The 16,983-nt window shown below is 49.0% G+C and overlaps 2 protein-coding genes across 7 annotated transcripts in view; one reads left to right on the top strand and one right to left on the bottom strand.

Annotated features, from left to right (window-relative positions):
- Macrod1 (mono-ADP ribosylhydrolase 1) overlaps positions 1–16,983 on the bottom strand; it is an 899,697-nt gene that overhangs the window by 635,280 nt on the left and 247,434 nt on the right. The window lies entirely within an intron of this gene.
- Positions 1–16,983, top strand: part of Mark2 (microtubule affinity regulating kinase 2) — a 64,023-nt gene that overhangs the window by 26,777 nt on the left and 20,263 nt on the right. The gene's annotated exons all lie outside the window — the stretch shown is intronic.

Raw genomic sequence — 16,983 nt, 5'->3', positions numbered from 1 at the left:
TCTTTTCTTTTCTTTTTTTCCTACACAGGGTTTCTGTTTGTAGCCTTGGATGTCTTGGACTCGCTTTTGTAGACTATGCTGGCCTTGAACTCACTGAGATCCACTTGCCTCTGCCTCACCTTTTTCCAAAATGCTCTCCTTCACTACCCAGTTACTTCCGCCATCCAAGTGCATGCCTAACTCCTTTGCAGTCACCTCTTTTCATGGTGTTTTATCACAGCAATAATAACCCTAACTAAGACAACCTCCCAAGTGCTGCGATTAGAGGCATGCTTCATTATTTGTGGCTTTGGGCGGGAGGGGAGAGGTCCTTTCAAACAGGGTCTCACTGTATAGCTCTGGCTATCCTGGAACTCTTTGTAGACCAGGCTGGCCTCAAACTTAGAGAGTAGCCTGCCTCTATCTTCTGAGTATTGTAGTTAAAGATGTGTGCCACCACTTTTAGCAGCCACCTTTCTTTGATGATGTTGAATCTTTTTTTTCCTCAGGAATTTGCTTTCTTTTGTTTTGTTTTGGTTTTTTGAGACAGAGTTTCTCTTGTAGTCCTGTCCTGGACTCACTTTGTAGACCAGGCTGGCCTGAAACTCACAGAGATCTGCCTGCCTCTGCCACCTGAGTGCTGGGATTAAAGCCACCATGCTTGGCTGAAATTTTATTTCTTTCTGTTCATTTCTCCCTGCTTCCTTCCTAAAGAGCTCTGCAACTGAAGGGGAACCCGTGGAGTACTGAGCTCGTGTGATGAGCTGTAGGCCAGTTGAGCAGGAGCTAAAGAAGGAAAGCAGACTTGATAGCTGACCACTGGGAGGTAAAGTGAAAGCCTAAACACGCTCAGTCACAGCTGCTAGGGGCTACGATGGGGATTCTGGTACACAGCCTGGAGCTCAGTCTTCACCAAGACAGCTTACTCACCTCCTGTTTTGTCTTTATTTCCAGGAGTGAATCCTGAGGTGTTTTTTTGTTTTGTTTTGTTTTTTAGCACATATTATTTATTGTTATTTATGTAGTGGGGCTGCACACGTGCCTGTGGGTATGGTTGCATTTGTGCTGCAGTGTACATGTAGAGGTTAGAGGACAGCCCACAGAGTCAGTTCTCCCCACTGTGTGGGTTCCAAGAGTTGAACTAAAGTCCTCAGGCTCGGTGCCAAGCACCTTTATCACTGAGCCATGTCGCCAGCCCTAGAGCAAATTTTTTTGGCTTTTTAAAAAGTTTTTTCATAACCTTATTATCGGGCCTGACTTTGAAGTTCAGATAGTAATAAAAGACAAGGAAGGCTACATGATTGTATTCCTGGGCCATCTTCCTCTTGGTTAGTACAGAGTGACTCTTAGCAGAGCCCACTCGGAGCCTGTGTGTCCAGAAGCACGAAGCCCCGGGCTTCAAGAAGACCTTGGCAGCGTTGATGGTTCTCACTCAAAGTGAGGTCTGCAATTATCTCTGCCCTCTGCTCCTCTGAAAAATAACTAAAGGTCACAGACCACTAATAAATTGGGTGAAGGCCTAACTATAACTTCAGAATCTGGATTTGGGTTGTAATCTGTTTATCGCTCATGTTGGACTGTTAACTCTTTTTGAAGGCTGGCTATATACTCTGTGTGTGTGTGTGTGTGTGTGTGTGTGTGTGTGTGTGTGTGTGTGTGTGTGTCTGTCTTGAGAGCCTATAGGATGCTTTTCATACAGTGAGCTCATAATGAATTAGCTGTGAAATGAAAATAAATATTTTGAGCTGTGCCTTGGTGGAGGCTCTGGATTTTAGTCCCATCATTGCAAAATATCAAAATTGCAGTATGGTTGGGTGTTCTTTATTATAGTGCCCCTCAGGGAAATGTAGCCATCTTGCTTTACAGATCAGACACTTTTCCTGTTGAGTTCTTTGGCCATTAGTCACAAGTTTTAATCAGTATGTTAAATATAGTAATTACTGAAAATGACTTTGTAATATAATTACATTTATTTTGTTTATTTTGTATGTGTGTATTTTGTTTGAGAGTGTGTGCATGTGCTGTGTGTGTGTGTGTGTGTGTGTGTGTGTGTTGGAGGCATATATGTACTAAGTGGGGAGTATGAAGCTCAGAAAGCAACTTGAAGGAGTCATGTGGTTCTTTACCGTGTGGGGTCTAGGGACTGAACTGAAGTCGCGAGGTTTGGCAACCTCACTGGCCCCACAAGAACATGAAAGCATAAGAGAGAAAGGCTTACACTGCCGCTGGGTAAGGCCTTGGGAAGCCGCGATGCCCTGCTAGGGAATCCTGTCTGGCCGCCTGACGGAGAGGCCAGGGCCAGAAAGCCACGCCCTCTGTTCTTGCCGCTTATGTGCCGTTCTCTGTTGATTAAGCAGCTGGTTAATGGCTTCATCCTTCTCTCTGTGATAGGCAGACAGGTTCAAGAGTGTTGAGAGGTCTGTCCAGAGGACACATCATGCGCTCCGAGTCAGAAGGCTGCAGTTATTTATAGGGCAGGAAAACTCAGGAGTGTGGCATGGGAAGCCCTGATTTCACACCAGCTCTTAGCTGGGGGTGGTGAGGACCCAGAGTTTTCTTTGAGCTCATCAGAGATCGGTGTCTTTTCTTCCGTCTGAGTGCTCACCAGGCTTGTGTGCCTAGGTGCAGAGATCTGAGGCAATGGCTGCAGTAGTGATGGGTTCATTTTCTAATTTAAAAAAAGTATTTTATTTTGTATGAATGGGTGTTTTGCCTACACGTGCACCACTTTGTGCCTTGTGTAATGGAAGCCAGAAGAGGGCATTGAATCTCCTGGGACCAGCGGTTCAGATAGTTGTGTGTACTGGGAATTGAATCTGGGTCCTCTAGAGCAGCAGCAAGTGCTCTTAGCTGCTGAGCTATCTCTCTGGCCCTGAGTTGGTTTTCTAAATGGATCAATAGTTGTGAGGCGGTCAGGACTGTCTGGGACCATCATAGATAGACAGATTGAGAACATGGTGCTTTCTCCTTTCCTTGTAAGTCCCTTTGACTCTGCATCTCCAGGAAGAAGGCTCTGGCTGGGTGGTAGAACTAAGGACCTGTTAGACAGGTCTGCTTGGGCCTGGCTCCCCTCCCCCACTCTGGGCAGGGAAACTGAAACTGCTGCTTGCAGGGCTTTGCCAAATCAGTTTCTCCTCAAGGATTACTTGCTCACTGCAGGCAGGCAGCTCCCCACCCAAGGAGCCAGCCACTGTGGGAATCCTGCGGGTGGGGGCAGGCTCTGCTCAGCTTACTGGGTGCGCTGCTTGCCTGCCAGGCCCTGAGCATGCACAAAGGCTCCCTGCTCACTGAGGGCTGGATCGCCTGGAGGCCTGAGGGAAATTGACTGTGTCCCAGTGCCTTGCCCATTACCTTGTGGCCACATTCCTGGCTGGGAGGAATGGGGAGCTTGTATATGGAGCAGATGAAGTCTTTGGGAAGAGACGAATCATCCTTCTAACACCTTAAGTTTAGAACTGAATGTTTCCTTTCATTTTTTCCCACCCTAGCCAGAAGTTTTTCAGTGTATGGGCCTAGTATCCACAGCATGCTGGGCAAGGCTACTTAAGAGAATCAGGCTTCTTGGCAGGGTCACCTGAGGTTAGCCAGGATCAGGAAGTGGGCTTCATGACAGGCAGCTCCTGCTCACTTCCTGCTTCGGTCTGAGGGACAGGCCTAGAAAGCTCAAGCACACATATGAAGAACTCCATTCACCCTGGACAGTCCTCAGAGCCTTTACAGGTGTGGAAACAGGTCCCAGGAGAGAGAGTGATTTGTTCAGTTACGTAACTTGTTTGGGCAAATTTGGGTTTAGAATAGATCTCCCTTGGTGCCCTTGATACGTGATTGCCCACATAGCCCCCAGTTTAATGGCAGTTCTCCTTAGAAAGCCTGTAGACTTCCGTGTCAGGAAGTGATCTGGGAAAGGACAGGCGGAAGGACAGCAGCCCAGCTCTTCATACCAAAGACACTGGGTTCTGCCAGGGACTGAGTCCATTCAGGTGCCAGAAAGCCTGAGGGAATGGATTTAAAACAGTCGGCAGCAGCATTCCAGCCCTGGCTCAGGTCAAATGGGTCACATGGATCCGAGCTGGGTTAAAGGCTGTTGGGTAACAAGGTTTCAGGAAGATCTGACCCAATGACACTCCAGTTTGACTTAGGAAAGCATTCTGGAGGGCATGCTAGTGGCCACTGCTGTGCCCAGAGCACCAAGAACACAGAAGTGACTGAGTCCTGGAAACCTCCCTGGGGCTGCTTTCATGTGGTATAGTAGTGAGCAGTTAGGCTGAGAATGCTTAGGGGACACAGTGCAGACGCGGTGAGGTAAGCTAGATGGAAGCGTGGAAAGCTTCCTGATGGAGTGATGTCTGGCCTTAGCTCACCAGATGGAAGGGTGGGAGCTCTATGGAGACAACGTGACCTAAGCTGTGGGAAGCTACAGCAACAACCTGGAGGGCTATAAACACTGCCAACCTGGAGATAGGTGGCTGGGGCCCAGCTGCTGCCAGGTAAAGGAAGCCAGTCAGCCCTTGATGCAGTGGTGGAAACAGGTGGGAACCTTAGGAGTCTAATTGGAAGCAACTTTACCTGTATGTGGATATAGACAAAAACATAGGAAGACATATACCCACAAAGATGTATCAGTTCGGGATTATGTGTAGGGAGGGGGAAGACAGACACAGAATTTTACTTTTATATGTTTGACTTTTTATTTTGTGCATGTGAATGCAATCTAGGTCAGAGGAGAACTTGGAGGAGTTGGCTCTCTTACCATTGAGGTCCTGGGGACCATCACAGGCCATCAGGCTTGGCTTCCTACCTTTATCTGCTAAGCCATCTCACCAGCCTGAGACAGAATTATATGATTAGGTGTGTTTAGGGTATGGCTTCCTATCCCTGGTGCAGGGTACCCCGTTGGCAGAATGCTCACTCGGTGCTCCCTCTACCACCACAAGCTGGTGGCAGGACAGATTTGCGTGTGTGGACAGTAGGCCCCGCAGGAGACTTTGCTTTACAGCAGGATTAGCTGGAGACACTGGAACAGTTAGGCCAGAGAGCAGGATTGCTTTCCCTTTTCCATAAGGAGTGACTCGTGGGCCTTGGCTGCCACTAGAGCTTCTAGGGGGGTCTGTGTGATGCAGTAGTTGGTGAGAAAGAGGAAGGATCTAAAGACTCTCCCCCCCCCCCCCCCAGAGATTCCTGCTTGTTACCAAACAGCACCTCTCTGTGGCAGTCTTGGGATCTGTGCTGGGGAGGGAGGTACCCTCCTCTCTCTGCAGAAGTCTTGTGTGTAGCTTCTGCTCTACACTTGACTACAGACAGGGTTCCCAGCCCAGCTAACAGGAATCCCCTTCCCGCTTATCACTCAGTCAGGGTCACAAGTACTCAAGCCTTAGGTGAGATAACCAAGACGGGCTGTTTTGATGATCAAGGTGACCATGCTCCATACTGCAGAGGCAAAGCATGAGAGACTGACCTAAGGTTAAAATGCACCTGCGCCTGCCTTGGAGGCTTCATGAGGCAGCACTTACTGCTTACCTGTCTCCCTCCAGGGATGTGCTGTGTACTGTGAAGTCTGCCTTTCAGTGTTTCCCTCTCTGCCTTTTCCTGGGGAGCATACACCTGCAGTGTTCTACTTTGGGTAGGAGAACCATTCAAAGTCCTTGGCAGGAGCCCAGCCCACTTCTACCCAAGTTGGTTCCCTCCCCTTTCCAGCCTGTTTGATGTGCTTGTTGCCCAGAGTTTTTAGGCAGCTGATTGGCTCTGTAATGGCTAGAGACTGGAGATTGTGCGGTGGGAACAGAGCCACTTCCTTTCCTGGACTCTTGGGTGGGGCTTGAAAATAGAGACATAATCTCCTCTCCTCCTCCTCCTCCTCCTCCTCCTCCTCCTCATCCTCCTCCTCCTCCTCCTCCTCCTCCTCCTTCTCCTCTCCCTCTCCCCCTCCCCACTCCCATGCTGCCAGGCAAACTGGAGTGACCAGCTCTGAGTGGGACTCAGCTCCCTGCTTCACTGCTGTGCATGACTGCAGTGATCTGGAAGAGATTAATGGACAGTGAACAGGGGAACTCTGCCTTCTTGAGCCAGGAGGCTGATTGTCCTGTGAGTGAGACTGGGGCTCTTTAAGAGGCAGTGGTGACTTCACTGGTATCCGGCAGGTGTGCCTGAGGCTACTGTTCTTTAACAGTTGGGAAATGAAGACTGCTTTCTTCCCCAAACTCCTGCTGCCTGAGAAGGCTAGAGCTGCTTTGTTTGTCCTTGGAACTCCTGGCAGTACAGATCCCTAACCAGGCTTTTAAAAGCTGCCTGCGTTTTCTTCAAGACGTGGGCCTTACTATGTAGACCAGGCTAGTCTTGAACCTACAGAGATCTGCTTGCCTGTGCCTCCTAAATAGTGAGATTAAAGGTGTGCACCACTGTGCCTGGCTAAACTGGATATTTTCATTCCTAACTTAGTTACATTCAAGTTTTTTTTCTTTTTAAAAATAGTAACTTTATAAAATTTGTTATTACACTTTATGTATGTGGTGTTTGTGAGGGGATATGGGTGTGCCATGAGGTGTGCGTGGAGGGCAGAGGACAGCTTGCTGGAGTAGGTGCTCTTCTTCCACCACATAGGTCAAATTTTGGTCATCATGCCTGTCAGCAAGTACCTTTATCCTTTCAGCCATCCTGCCAATACTACATTAAGTTTCTTTAGCAGCAGCAGGTAGAGGAGGCACAGTCCCTACCTCACAGGACTGTGGGTGGGAGGTCAGGAAAGGGCTGCTCCTGTCCTGGAAAGGGATGTGGTAGAGGTGAAGGGCTGCCAGGGGCTGTATCTGTTCTCTGTTTGGCTGGCCAGAGGCAGCGGCACCTTAGTCTTTTGCTGACCTCTGTGGTCAGTCAGGAAGCACCACTGGCAACAACTTCCTGCTGGCAGCTGTGAGGACCTTAAAGCAGAGCCCCAGCTTGCTGAGTGGGAGGATTGGTTACTTAGGGTCAATGGGAACTGGAGCTGGGGAGGAGTGTGGTGACAGAGCCAGAGGCCAGCTTCTTCAGCCTGACTGCCTGGAGCAAGGGTCAAGTGCCCAGTGCCTTCCCTTCCTGTGTCTGGCTGGCGACCAGCATCGGCAGCTTGACCTCCAGGCTACAGTGGATGATCCTGACTCTGCTGTCTCAATCCTGTGTGTCATGGAGCTGGGCCTCAAGGCTGTTTCTTTCTCTTAGTCTGACATTGGTTAGGGCAAGATGTGATCACTGGAAGGTCTGCTGTGGTGCTTTGCTTCTAGCTAGAAGTTTGGATCTCTGAAAACAGAACTCACTTTAAGTACACACTTGGCATATCTCCTCTTTGGACTGCCTGGGTAGCCCAGTGTAAAACCCTTGGCTGCGTTTGAGCCCCAGCACTCAAAGAGAAGTGTGAAAGTAAAGTGATAACAGGCATCCCTCTGGATGCACACATGCTTCTTGGAGAGTCACAAAGGCTTTCCTGGGTATTTATTCAAACTAGGGCTCCTAACGTGGAGTTTATAATGTAGACCAGGCTGGCCTGGAACTCACAGAGATCCACTTGCCTCTGTCTCCCGAGTGCTGGGACTTGAAAGTACAGGTGTGCGCTACCAGGCTTGACCAACTTGAAACTCTTAAGGAGCTTTATGTCGCTCATCTGCATAGCTTTCCACCTCACCCCAAATAAACCCACACTAACAGTTCATGCACAGCTGGGGAAAATGAGGCATGCTCACTAAAGGGTATTTGGCGTAGGCAGCTGGTTTGGCATTTGGTAAGAGATGTCTTCTTTGCATTTGAGCAAAAATGTCTTGGCAAGAAGCCTCTGTACTGTGTTCCCAGTACTTGCCCTGTGTCCCAGGTTTGCCCCTCTGCTCCCTTCCCCTGCCAGGTTGTTTTAATCCTCTTGCTTATACAAGTGCAGTAGAACGTGTCGGCCCAGCTCATGTGACCTTGGTTATCTCTTCACGGGGTAACCAGCATCAGCGTTAGAGGCTACAATCATTTGACCTGGTGGAGCTGACTAGGTAAGGGGGGAGGTTCCAGGAGGAAGGCTGGGTCAGCCAGGGATGCACTTGGGAACCTGTATGATTCCTTACTGAGGCCCAGGTGGGAAATGTCAGTGTCCACAGCACAGGGTTTCAGCTGTGAGATGTTTCCTTCCCTTCTGCTTTTATTATCCCAGGATTCCTACTTTTAGCATTTCTTTTATTTCTCCTGTTCTCAGATCTTGGCTATAAGGGCCACACATTCAACTGTTTTAGGAAACTGTCTGAGACAGTTGCCAGCTAGTTCACAGGATAGCCTCCAAACCTTATCTGCCCAAATAGCTATCCTGTCAGCGGTGGGCGGGTAATGATGGGAGCCTGGCTGCCACAGAATGCCTCTTGGAAGGGACGGTCAGGAACCAGAAGTGGAGCTAAGCTGAGCATTCACCCTCGCACACATGAGTTGTCCTCCTCAAGGCGGAAAGGCAGCCCAAGCTCTAGTAAGTGTGCAGCAGTGTATGTGCATAGTACATGATTGTGTGCAAGTGCACGTGTGTCGGAAACACTAGTCAGATTTCCAGCTATGATTGGTAATTTGCAAAGCTTCCAGACCCATGTATATAGAAAGTCCTGGCAAGATGGCAACCCTTTGTGCTTGTGGATCTGTGGTGTACTACTCTGGGTTTTTGTAGGGTGGGACATTTTTGTTTAAAGAGTTTTTTTATCAGGGGAGCCTGGCATGGCCTTTTATGGAAAGGATAGAACAGTTGAGCTGCTGGAGCCATCTCTGGCTCTATAAGAAATCCAAGTCCTTGTCTGAATTGTGAGCTTGGCCTTTGACTACATAGCTTTCCTGGACTTGAGAAGAACCATCTCTTCTTGGAGGTGCTCCGCATCTATTGTAGTTACTGGGTAAAGAAGTTTGGGCTGGGTCTCCTGGCAACCTACAGAGTAAGTTAGAAAGCATGGACTATGGTAATGACAGCTGGGGTTTCTTTAGGCCAGGGTTATTCAGAGAGCTCAGGGTGGAGTTTGGTCATTGGTAATTTCTGATTTTACTGTTTTCAAGACTTCTGTTCAGAAACTTCTGTATTCCTGCTAGGCTCTTTGTCTTTGGTGGGTAGCATAGACTGGATAGAGCAATAGGGTGAGCACAGTAGTATCCTCTGCTCAGCATGATTGCAATTCCGGGTAGGTTGTTCCATGCTTATTGCCAACTAGAATTTCCTTTTAGGATATGTCCGGGGCATTCGCATTCCTTTCTTGATACTCTTTTCTTCCCTGCCCTCTCAAATAATTCAGAGGTGGGTAGGTGCCCCCTTGGCTTCCTGCCTCCTTCAAAGTAAACCAGTAATCCTTCGTCAGTCTGTGTAACAGTCCATCTGACAAGACCCCACTGTGGCCCCTTCTCCCCAGCACACACAGTATAAATAAAGCACACTAAGTGGTCCTGGAGTTCCTGTCAGAGGCCAGGACACCTAGAGCTAGATTGTTGTCACCAGGCCTGAACTGGCTCTTCTCTGCATCATTCACTGCTCTTGGACTCTGGGATAGTTATCCTCTCTTCCTGGAGCTTTGAAAAGAGTCTGGCAGTAGGACCATGAAGACACATGGAGTGGAAGAGGACTCTGATCTGCTTTGCACACCTTGCTCCTAGGGCTGAAAGTATGTATAGCTAGGGCCTCTCCAGAAGCAAAGTGGCCATTGCTTTCAGTAACTGAGCATTTGCCCACTGCTCTGCCAGCTCTGTCCCCTGGCCTAGAGTGGCAAGCTAAGGGTGTGGCTCTCACTGGTAAGCTTGGACTTTCCAGTCTTCACCTAACTCCTGGCAACCAGCCTATCCAAGATGTCTATTCCAGCCATGGCTGCTTAGTAACTGGATACAGCAATGTCTGCCTTCAGCCTAGGATGCCGATAGGCATAGCCCCTACTTTGTGCTATAGAGAAGGCAGCTCCAAAAAATATTGGCCCCAGATGTGTCAGGACACTGTCATCAGCTCACTTCCTTCCCTTTAGCTGGAAATTTCTCCCGTCTTACAATAGCTCTTCTCCCCTGTAAGGCAGCAGACCTTCAAAATGCTAGTTTCCATCTGGGTTCCTGTCTCCTCAGAGCCTCTCTCCTATTACCCGCAAACTCCAGACATGCCAAGAGTTTGTGAAGGATCCTTGTTCAAGCCCTCTGTGTCACACTATCACCAAGATTTGGGAGATTAGGGTGTTTCGTGTCTGTGGTGCCTAGAGAACAGAGCTATATTCCCAAGCTGGACCAATGTAGTGGGGGTGAGAACATAGCTTCCAATTGTAAGGTTTCTCAGAAGGGAACATTTTAGCAGTGCTGGACAGGGACCCAGGGTCAGACTCACAGTAGAGCCAGCACAACACCGCTGAGCTCCCCCAAAACCCCACCTCAGCTCCTCTGAGGGAACTTGTGGCAAGTGGGGGATTTCTGGAGGCACACACTGCAGTTGATTGTGTTTGCCTGAGCATTCTGTTTAGTCAGTAGTCCCAGCAGCTAGCACACAAAGTTGTCCCAGGTGGCCAAACCACAGAAGATGAAAAGATGTTCCCCTCTTCCTCATAGGGTGCTTGCTGGAGGTGGCACTGGACTATAATGGCCTTTCGTCACAGGTGTGCCCAGGATCTCTAGTGCAGTGGATTTACTCTTGTGGTCAAGCGGACGCCCTTCCATGGCTCAGGCCCTCTCCCATTCTGATTGGCTATCTGTAGGAGAGCATGGGCATGCAGCACCTCTGCCCATTATGGCAAGGGATCCTGTCTTCTGGAAAGAGCAGTCAGTTGAGTGCATCCATCTCTTCAAAGGAGTAGCCACACTATGCAAAGTCTGGTCTGATGGAGGCAGTTATGAGGCTCAGATCAGTGACAGCCTTGGGTGGTGTCTGAAGCCTTTCTCCTTCTCAGGCTGACCTCTGGCCACAGTGACTTCTGGGGTGGTGAACAGCCCTGGCATTTTTCCTCCTCCTTCCTCCTTCAGCTCCCTCTTTGAACTTGCAGGGGTAGGAGGCAGTCAGTGTTATCCTTGCAGGAAGAGGTGAAATGGGAATGAGACATGATTCTTGCTTAGCTCATTCCAGCAGCTGCTGGAACTGGGTAAGACCTGGAGGCCTGTGTCCCACCTGGGGCTGGCTGGACTCCTAGGCATGAAACCACCACAGGCTGCCTCATCAGACAGGGCAGGACAAAGGGTTAAGTTTGCATCAGGTAGAAAGACTGTTGCATAAATACTGAGGGGATTTTTGTTTTTTGTTTTTTTTAAACATCTCACGCTTCTTTGTTGCTTCATTTTGGCAAAGCCCCAGGAGAAGTCCAGGAGATTCTGGGAGGAGATGGTGTGCTGGGTGGTGAGTCACTGAGCTCCCTGCTGCCGCCGCCGTGTTTATTTAGTTCCCGTGTGCCTCACTGTAGCAGGCATTTTGGGGAGGGGCAGAGTGGGAATGCTGCTCTGTATAGTGGGACAGCCCATTTTGGGAGCACCCTAGGGTTGACAGGGCCTTGTAACCAACCAGAGCACTGGTTCACACAGGAAACACTACAGCAGCGCTCTCAGGGTAGCAGATGCTAATGTCCCCTGCAATCTTTGTACAAATAGTTGTCACTTCCTGATCAGTCAGTGGCTTTTGAAATGGTTCAAATTGAATTGTATTCTTTCTGCAACACATACTGTTTTCCCCAATAAAACAGGAGGGATTGAGTATGGAGAGGCAGAGAGGAGCTGTCTAAAGTGGGAGGCTTTAATTGACATGAGAGGCAAGGATTCCCCCTTTGAGGAAATAGGGAGCCAAGGAGCAGATGGCATGTGTCACCTTGCTGATCCCTGACTGTCTGCTCTCCAGTTTCTGTTAGTTACTGACTGCCTTCCATCCACTGGTGGGTAAAAGCCCACTTGGTTGTTGTAAGCTGAGAACATTGATCTGAAGACACACTCAACTCCTCCCCTTTTTTGAATCAATAATTCTTTTTTTTTTTTTTTAAGATTTATTTATTATTTATTCAGTATCCTGCCTGCATGTGTTCCTGAATACTAGAAGAAGGCATCAGATCTCATTATAGATGATTGTGAGCCACCATGTGGTTGCTGGGAATTGAACTCGGGACCTTTGGAAAAATAGCCATTGTGCTTAACCTCTGAGCCATCTCTCCAGCCTCTGAGTCAGGAATTTGAGGTTGATCTTGAACTTGATCTATAGCCAGGAAATGACCTGGAACTCAGAATCCTTCTGCTTCCACTTTCTGAGGACTGTGGGTGTCTGCTGTCACACCTGGTTTATACCGTGCTGATGCTGAGCTAGGGGCTTTGTGCATGCTAGACAAGTGTTGTGTGGTGTCTTCTGTGTGGAAGACACCAGGCTAGCCCATAAGCTTCCCTGGCAGTTTTCCTGTCTCTGCCTCACATCTCTCTGTAGGTATGTTAGGAATGCAGATGCATACCACCACGCCTGTGTCTGCATGGGTTCTGGAGCATTGTGCTCAGATAGTCAGGGCTTGAGTAGCAAGCGCTTGGACCCTCCAAGCCAACCCACCACCCTCACTTTGTTGTTGCAGCTTTGTTGTTCTTAGGACAGGGTCTTATTGGGTAAACCAGGCTATCACTGTAGCCCAAGCTAGCCTGGAACTCATGACAGTCCTCTTGCCTTGGCCTCTGAATGCTGGAACTACAGGTGTATATTACTACACTCAACTCCCCAATACATTTTCTTTCTTTGAGACAAAGTCTTATCCAGGCCGGGCTGGTCTTGAGCTTTTTATGCAGTGGACAATAATCATGAACTTCTGATGCTTCCACCTCTGCCTCCTAAGAGCCAGGGATTACTTACAGTACTGTGCTAGGCAGAACCCGGGGCTTTGTATATTCTGGGCAAGCATTCTAACAGCAGAGCTATGTCCCTGTCCCCTGCCAACACTTTTTTCTTTCCTATTTTTTTAAAAAATTTTTATTTATTTATTACATATACAGTGTTTGCTGTGTGTATGCCTGCAGGCCAGAAGAGGGCACCAGATCTCATTATAGATGGTTGTGAGCCACCATGTGGTTGCTGGGAATTGAACTCAGAACTTCTGGAAGAGCAGACAGTGCTCTTAACCTCTGAGCCATCTCTCCAGCCCTTTCTTGTTTTCCTTTTTCCTTTCCTCCTCCTCCTTTTGGAGACAGGTTCTTATTATGTAGCCCTGGGTGGCGGATTTGAATGCCGTGTGTAGCCTAGGGTAGCCTTGAAATCACAGAGATCTATGTGTCTTGAGTTGCCCAAGTGCTAGGATTAATTAAAGACATATGTGACCACATCTGGCTGGCTTTTTTTTTTTTTTAAATATGTGTGTGTCTCTGCATGTCTGTATGTGCACCATATGTGCGCAGGTGCCCAAGAAGGTCAGAAGGGGGCATGAGATCCCAAAAACTAGAGTTGTAGGCAGTTGTGGGCAGTCTTACGTGGGTGCTGAGAAGGAAGCCTGGGTCCTCTGCAAGAGCAGCAAGTGTTCGATGGGTATTTGGTTTGGTTGGTTCGGTTCGGTTCGGTTCGATTCAGTTCGGTTTGGTTTTCCCGCTTTCTTCAAGACAGGGTTTCTTTGTGTAACCCTGGCTATCCTGGAACTCACTCTTAGATGCACTGCACTTGTCTCTGCCTCCTGGGTGGTGGCATCAAAGGCATGAGCCACCACCACCTGGCTGGTACTCTTAACTGCCAAGCCATCTTTCCAGCCCCCAACACATTTTCTTCACTTTTCACAGTTGTTTATTACTGTACTGCATACTGTACTAAGTATTCTGGGCCACAAATAATGGCTTTTCTGGTAAGAAATTTGACCTTCCTTCCTCTAGGGATCAGGGAGGACAACTTCTAAGGATCAAGAAATTACAGCTTCTCTGGCCGGGCAGTGGTGGTGCACGCTTTTAATCCCAACACTTGGGAGGCAGAGGCAGGTGGATCACTGTGAGTTCGAGGCCAGCCTGGTCTACAAAGTGAGTCCAGGACAGTCAAGGCTACACAGATAGACCCTGTCTCGGAAAAAAAAAAAGAAAGAAAGAAAGAGAAAAAAGAAAAGAAATTACACCTTCTCTATTCTACAAGGACTTTAGCATAACTGATTAGGTGTGGGCACTATTGGACACAGGGTATGATAGTGAGCAAGACACCATCTGACTCTGCAGAGCTTGAAGGGAGTTACAATGTCGGGGACACAAGAAGAAACAAATCATACAAGTCATGTGCTCTAAAGTCCAGAGAAGGAGTGCTTTAAGGAAGGTACTATCTGCTAGTTGGAGCACGTCCCTGTAGTATGTGTACCTGTGTGTCGTTCTGTCCCGTTTCCCATGAGACAGCCACAGTAGTAGAATCAACATCCCACTGCAGGTCTGACTGCAGTAGCAACAGCTTCCCGGTACACAGCAGTGGAACTGACAGTGGAAGCCCAGAGCCCAGAGAATATACTAGAAACAAACTACTATTCAGAGAAAAGAGGTGAGCCTAAGAGGAAGTCCCAGCACCTCAGCTGCACTGGTAGTACCCAGCTACTTCCTTGCTTCCCTGTAAAGTGAGTCAGGCTAGTCAAGCAGTTCTGTTGCCACTGCCTCCTGCCTCACCCCCACTCCCACCCCCACCTCCATCCTTCAAAGCCTAGGCTGCTTGCAGCCTGACTCTCCTGTGATATGGAGGAACTCACTGGTCTCCATGGTTACAGTAACCCACTGGTACAGGAGGAGCCAAATGAAGTGCAAGGCTGACAATGTGAGCTTCCCCCAGCCCTTGGCACCACGTGGTAGTGGTGTGTTGGCTGTTTCTGGAAGGAAGAAGTTAAGGTACTAGCAAGAAGGGAAGATCCTGGTGGGACCACTTTTATCTTCGTTTGTGCTATACAGTTGGCAGCTGTATGGGTGTCCTTTCTCTTCATGCCTCTTGGAAAGAGGCTTCGTGTAAGGAGAGAGTCTTCTGCCTGATACTGTCACTGTAGCAGGGATTTGACTTTTCCTTGTTCTAGAAGGAGCTTTGGGGTAGTGAGAATCAGCTCAGCTACATACTGGTATTTGAAGTCAAGGTCTTAGAGATTATGGGCGAGTGGGAAACAAATGAAAAAAGGTAACAAAAAACTGAACACCATGTAGTAAGCATGGATATCCTCTGAGCCTGTGAACTGGGCATCCTTCCTTAGGTTTTAGTTTAGAGGAGTCACATAACCCTCCTCTGGTGTGATCAGCTACTTGGTAGCAGAGATGTGGCTTGTTCCTGAGTCCCACCTGTTCTCATGTCTCCCTTTTGTACAGTAGGCAGAGACTGGATACCTTCTCCACAGTTCACTTTAAGAAGACAGGTGCCGAGCTCAGTGGACTTTGCAAAGTGGCCCTAGCTACACAGGTTGATGTTTGACAGCAGTTTGCTAAGCTCAAGAGACAAATGAGCCAATTCAAGGGTGAGACAAGGCTAGACACTTGGGGCTGTTCTGGGTGGGGTGCACAGTAGAGTCCTCAGCGCTCTGAGAGAAGTCCAGTATCCCTAGTGGCCCTGAAGACCAGAGCTTGAGGACTATTGGTCATTATGGCTCTGCCTCTGCTGTGAGGCCTTGTGACCTGCTGGGCTGCCCTGCTGTTCTCTCTGCTATGGCATGAGGGCTGTAGCACAGAAACTGTTGGATAGTAAGCAACACTGAGAGCTTCAGTTGCCTGATCTACTGGTGTTCAGAGCCCAGGAGGCATTTCGCTGGCTAGAGAAAGCAGGCAGCCCTTTGAAGCCTTGTCACTGCAGAATGTTAGGGGGGTGTGGGTATTCTCCAAGCTAATGTATCTCAAGGAGTTTGGAAGGCCTCCCTACTGGTAAGTGCAGAGTACAGTTTTTATGCTCTCTTCTACCCAGAATGCTCCTGGTATATGGACTATTGGCAGTTGAGAATGACAGTTGCTTGGGATCAGAGGATGCCAGGCAGGCTCCTGAATGGCACGAGGGAGACCTAAAAGCCTGGGGACTTGTTACAGCCCCATAACTTCATCTGACTCCTATCCCATTTCTCCCTAGCTGCTCTCTTATAAGGTCAGTGCTTGGTACTTCTTCAGTTGACAAAACCCCAGTTTCACACACAAAATCTGTCACACTGCAAAGCCCAGGGACTGGGAAAATGAAGCTGTTCGGTATCGCTCTGGCTTATGGTGAAAAGGCAAGCTTGAGTTGAGGATCCATGCCGACCCTCTCTCCTGAGACCAGGGCCAGCTGAGGAGGGTGAGAGAAGAAGGGGTGCGTCTCCAGCGGTGCTCACCTCTCACCTCAATGAAACTTTGTCCTTCCTCTTCAGGTCCCCGAGCTGTCCCTGAGCCTCTTTCCCCCTCCTGCTAGCTGTGGAGGAATGTGGGGGTTGGTTCACCTTTTTCCAAGGGTGGGAGTCAGGAATGAGAGGAAATCTCCTTCAAGAAAGGTTGAAGCAAGACTAGGAAAGGGGAGCCAGGCATCGTGGCGCACGCCGTTCCCCCAGGACTCAAGAGGCAGATGCAGGTGAATTGCTGTGAGTTCAAGGCCAGCCTGGTCTATCTACAAAGCGAGTCCAGGACAGCCAAGACTACACAGAGAAACCCTGTCTGGGGTGGGGGAAGACTAAGAAAGGGACCTGTCATGAACAGTGGGTGCTGCTGTGGTAAGAGGGGCAAATGCCCTTGTACTCTACCCCAGTTCTCCACTGAGAAGCTGGGGTATCCTGGGTATGTCTTATAACTTGTATCAGTTTCTTGATAGAAGAAGAGGCTTGGTATATGGCAGACATTTCTGCTCTCCCTGAGTGGCATGGCTTCCCAGAGGTCTGTGCTTACGTGCTGGGAGGACACAGAGGAAGCCTTGGATGTTCCCAGAGGGTTGATGGATAACCAACATGAGGTCTTTACAGAACTGCTGATGGGAACGACCAGCCTAGAGAGCTGGAGAGAGCAGCAAAGAGGCTGCAAGCATGACATGGGTGGCCTGTCAATAGCCCCAGAGCCACCCCAAGTCTATATCATAGGGCATTGTTTTTTGGCACTTGAGGTGAACAGGGGACCCTAAGGACAGATCTGCAGAAG

This window comes from Acomys russatus, chromosome 5, assembly GCF_903995435.1.
Source record: "Acomys russatus chromosome 5, mAcoRus1.1, whole genome shotgun sequence".
Classification (NCBI taxonomy): domain Eukaryota; kingdom Metazoa; phylum Chordata; class Mammalia; order Rodentia; family Muridae; genus Acomys; species Acomys russatus.
The sequence above is the reverse complement of the archived record's forward strand: the minus strand, read 5'-3'. Positions and strand labels throughout refer to the sequence as shown.